The sequence below is a fragment of the Coregonus clupeaformis genome, unplaced genomic scaffold (assembly GCF_020615455.1).
Source record: "Coregonus clupeaformis isolate EN_2021a unplaced genomic scaffold, ASM2061545v1 scaf1188, whole genome shotgun sequence".
Lineage (NCBI taxonomy): Eukaryota > Metazoa > Chordata > Actinopteri > Salmoniformes > Salmonidae > Coregonus > Coregonus clupeaformis.
In genome coordinates, this window is record NW_025534642.1 from 60820 (window position 1) to 66348 (window position 5529).

The following is a 5529-nucleotide window of genomic DNA, read 5'->3' on the forward strand; positions in this document are numbered from 1 at the left end:
GGATGACTTTGCATGTTAGCTTGCTAACCTAACGGTTAACCGTTTTACATTGCTAACGTGACTCACTTTGTCCGTCTTAAAAACACGTCGAACCTCCAGAAACAAACATTCAAGCAAGTTTTATGTTGACTACTTACATTTACAACTCATTTGTGCAGAGCTGAGTGTTACCCTCCGGTCTCCCGCTCTTCTCCTCGGCTCCGGTCTGCTGCCTGAAGAGGAAGTGCACGCAAATACTACAAAATAAAATATGTGAGTGCATATATGTAATTTATTAACTAGCCAACCTTGTAACAAGCAAACTATTAACAATTAATTCTTTATAAACGTATATACACGCGTGTGTGTGTGTGTGTGTGTGTGTGTGTGTGTGTGTGTGTGATATTTTATATATACAAATCTATCTGATGCAATTGATCTATTCTCAATTCGTTCTTGATTTGATTTATTTGTTCTTTCAAAATAAGACATACATTTTTCTTCTCATTTTGTCTGTCATATTTGACGTGTACCTATGATGAAAATTACAGGCCTCTCTCATCTTTTTAAGTGGGAGAACTTGCACAATTGGTGGCTGACTAAATACTTTTTTACCCCACTGTATATATATATATATATAAACATGGGGGATTGGAAGTGATGCAGACAATTACGATGATGGAAGTTACAATCTATCTGCAATATTAAAGCTGATCTACCCCTTGAAAAAAAATAAGACATGTCTTTGCATGATTAATGCCTAAGGAAATTAATTTCTATGTGTCCTATCTTTGTTTGTAGTTTATAAAATGTTAACCCAAAGTAAGCTAGCAGTGTTATTAAAAGTCTTACCGAAACATTAAGTTAAAGTTTTAAGTTATTGAAAAACCTCCAAATAACCTATATATAATATTTTCAATTCTCAGAGCGTTAATAAAACCTCCCAGGAAAACTTTAAAGGAACCAGAGCAAAAAAATATCAGAACCTCCTTGCAACATAAAAAATAAACATTCCCAGAACAGGTTAAAAAACATTTAAAAATGTTCAGTTTCACCAGTCAGGAAACGTATGGCTTCATTCCCACAACCAATGTGAAACCAAAAACATACATTCCCACAACTTCCAAGGAACCAACTGTGCTAGCTGGGACACTCTTACAAAGATTGTAGAACTGGGAGTGGACTGCTGAGGGGCTTAACTTTCGTCAACATAACTATGAAACCACTTTAACTGGTACAACACTTCCACTAACGGTTGGCACAAATACAACATATTTTAGACTATGCCCCCAAACTATGCTAATGATCCCCCGCCAGCACATTGCCCCACCTACAATGCAGTAATGATTGTACCTTACATTGAATATATTGGGTAGAAAAATGTACCATTATAATAGATTTTGCGCACATTGGGGAAGGTAACTCCTTTTTATACACTTGTTTCTCTACCTGTATTCTGACCTTGAACTTAAGCATGAGAATACGATGCTATTCAACCTTTATTCGTTTGGGGTGGAGATCAAATAAATGAAGGTGTGGTGGAGGTGCATCTACAGATATATTCTGACCTTGACTTAATTCCCTCATAATTCCACCACCTTTACGCGCGATGAAATGATGAATAAGATCAAGCAACCTGTCGGTTCCAAGTGGAACAACAATTACTTTATTTTTTGCGATAGAAACAACACCAGCACTGTGATTTGGAAATTGATAAGAGCTATTGATAAGAGCTATTGATAAGAGCTATTGACAAGAGCTATTGATAAGAGCTAGGTAAATGAGTAAGCCGTTTGGGATAAGGGAATTGTAAATATAAATAACAATTGTTTGATCTATTTTACCTTATGATCGTAGGAGAAAAATGCGAAACCAGTCATATGGCAGCAAACTGAAGCACATCAACATATCAACTTTTCAACAGTCAAGTTTATGAAATGCTGGCCTTATAACTTTCAGATATGAAATGTAACCATGCTCAAATTACACTATAGCGCCAAACCTACTGAGCTGATTTATGATTTCTATAACGTTTTTAATTATATGCCCAGACTTTTTACTGTGTTTTTTACAATTTGTATGATGTTAAATATTAGCCGCTATCGGTAGCCCCCGTCAGTTATACCCACATTTATAACTGTCACTAGTGTTTGTTTCCTTATTTACATTTGACATTCATCACATTACTGTCACAACTTCCTCAGAGGCTGCCTCCCCTCCTTGTTCGGGCAGGTTTCGGCGTTCGTCGTCACCGGCTTAGTAGCTACTGCCGCTCCCATTTATCATCACTCCACTTGTCTTGTCTTGTCAATCACACACACCTGGTGCTCATTCCCCTAATTAGTCTGTGTATAAGTGTTCCCTCTGTTCCCCTTGTCTTTGTGAGTGATTGTTCTATGTGGGAGGAGAGTAGCTCGGTTGAGATACTCTCTCATTTATTTTGCCAGGGTTGATTTCCCCCTGTGTCATTACATTTATTGTATTTTCTGAGACTGTGTTTGGTCAGGGAGGATTGTTTCCCCTGTACCTGTGTTTGGTCAGGGAGGATTGTTTCCCCTGTACCTGTGTTTGGTCAGGGAGGATTGTTTCCCCTGTACCTGTGTTTGGTCAGGGAGGATTGTTTCCCCTGTACCTGTGTTTGGTCAGGGAGGATTGTTTCCCCTGTACCTGTTTCGATTGCCGTTGTAGGCGCATTGTACGTCTGGAAGGAATAAATCTGCATCCGGTTATTTTACTCCTGCGCCTGACTCCGTCCATCATTCACCACAGATACATTGTTTGTTGACCTTTCTTTCCTCTGTCACGTTCCTGTGGTTGTTTCTGAGGACCGCTGGCAATAGTGGATCATCTTAGGCTAACATTGAGCAATACTTTGCGACATGTAGCCTGTTTGAATCTTTATGTAACGCAGACCATACGTAACAGTTTAACCCTGGAGCACGGTTAATGACAACTGAACCGCTATCATACAGTTCCATGATTATTGAGGATTATTGGGGTGGATTTATAGGACTGCTGTTCAACCACTATTGTACACATTTCTCACCTTCCAATATTTCATGGGTTCAACAATTGAATATGGCAACTTTCACGATTAATTAAACCACTGTATTTTTTATTCACTGATATATTTCATTCTTAAATGCTCTCCAAACCTGTTTTTATTTTTGTATTCATGAATACTTTCCTAATCCTAAATAATATTCAAGATATTCTTAAGAGTATTTTTAAATCTACCGATTGGTGCTGAAAAGGAAACAAATATGTATTTACATGGCTTTCTTTAATTGATCCCTAATATTCTGAACCATTCTCTCCATATATTCTAGTGAGTCTGTAAAAAAAAAATCAAATTAAAGGTACACCAAATTTAAAGGGATGGCTTTAGATAAATGTACTGAAAACCCAATTGAATGAAAGCTCCACAAGAAAATCAATTGGCCAGCAAGTGGGAGGGTTTTCAGTGGTATAAGTATAACTGTAGAACCTATCATTAGTTCTACCTGGAACCAGAGGGTTCTTCATGAGAGGGTTCTAAATGGAACTCAAAAAGGTTCCCCTACAGGGACAAATCAAAGGGTTCTACGTGGCTCCCAAAAGGGTTCCTCCATATGAACAAATGACAGAATCGTGCAACCAGAGGATTCTTTATGACATGGTTCTACGTAGAACCCAATTGGATTCTCCTACAGGGACAAAACAATTATCTGGGTTCCTTGTGAGAGGGTTCTAAAAAATTAAATGGTTCTACGTGGCTCCCAAAAGGGTTCCCCCATAGGGACAAATGACAGAATGTCTATTGGTTCTAATCTCTATCATACCTACAGACCCGGTGGGGGAGCAGGACTGTCAGGTTACTGATCACAAGTCATCGGAATACAGCAGCATACTGTCCCTTACCGCATTAATACCTTAATCTAGCAACAACAAAGAAACTGTAGCTTGTTGTATTTTTACCGTATTTTCACTGCAACCAGTAACTGGGAAATGTTTAACAGTGTCATGAAGAACCATTTGGTTCTAACAGTGTCATGAAGAACCCTTTGGTTCTAACAGTGTCATGAAGAACCCTTTGGTTCTAACAGTGTCATGAAGAACCCTTTGGTTCTAACAGTGTCATGAAGAACCCTTTGGTTCTAACAGTGTCATGAAGAACCCTTTGGTTCTAACAGTGTCATGAAGAACCCTTTGGTTCTAACAGTGTCATGAAGAACCCTTTGGTTCTAACAGTGTCATGAAGAACCCTTTGGTTCTAACAGTGTCATGAAGAACCCTTTGGTTCTAACAGTGTCATGAAGAACCCTTTGGTTCTAACAGTGTCATGAAGAACCCTTTGGTTCTAACAGTGTCATGAAGAACCCTTTGGTTCTAACTGTGTCATGAAGAACCCTTTGGTTCTAACAGTGTCATGAAGAACCCTTTGGTTCTAACAGTGTCATGAAGAACCCTTTGGTTCTAACAGTGTCATGAAGAACCCTTTGGTTCTAACAGTGTCATGAAGAACCCTTTGGTTCTAACAGTGTCATGAAGAACCCTTTGGTTCTAACAGTGTCATGAAGAACCCTTTGGTTCTAACAGTGTCATGAAGAACCCTTTGGTTCTAACAGTGTCATGAAGAACCCTTTGGTTCTAACAGTGTCATGAAGAACCCTTTGGTTCCTAACAGTGTCATGAAGAACCCTTTGGTTCTAACAGTGTCATGAAGAACCCCTTTGGTTCTAACAGTGTCATGAAGAACCCTTTGGTTCTAACAGTGTCATGAAGAACCCTTTGGTTCTAACAGTGTCATGAAGAACCCCTTTGGTTCTAACTGTGTCATGAAGAACCCTTTGGTTCTAACAGTGTCATGAAGAACCCTTTGGTTCTAACAGTGTCATGAAGAACCCTTTGGTTCTAACAGTGTCATGAAGAACCCTTTGGTTCTAACAGTGTCATGAAGAACCCTTTGGTTCTAACAGTGTCATGAAGAACCCTTTGGTTCTAACAGTGTCATGAAGAACCCTTTGGTTCTAACAGTGTCATGAAGAACCCTTTGGTTCTAACAGTGTCATGAAGAACCCTTTCGTTCTAACAGTGTCATGAAGAACCCTTTGGTTCTAACAGTGTCATGAAGAACCCTTTGGTTCTAACAGTGTCATGAAGAACCCTTTGGTTCTAACAGTGTAATGAAGAACCCTTTGGTTCTAACAGTGTCATGAAGAACCCTTTGGTTCTAACAGTGTCATGAAGAACCCTTTGGTTCTAACAGTGTCATGAAGAACCCTTTGGTTCTAACAGTGTCATGAAGAACCCTTTGGTTCTAACAGTGTAATGAAGAACCCTTTGGTTCTAACAGTGTCATGAAGAACCCTTTGGTTCTAACAGTGTAATGAAGAACCCTTTGGTTCTAACAGTGTCATGAAGAACCCTTTGGTTCTAACAGTGTCATGAAGAACCCTTTGGTTCTAACAGTGTCATGAAGAACCCTTTGGTTCTAACAGTGTCATGAAGAACCCTTTGGTTCTAACAGTGTAATGAAGAACCCTTTGGTTCTAACAGTGTCATGAAGAA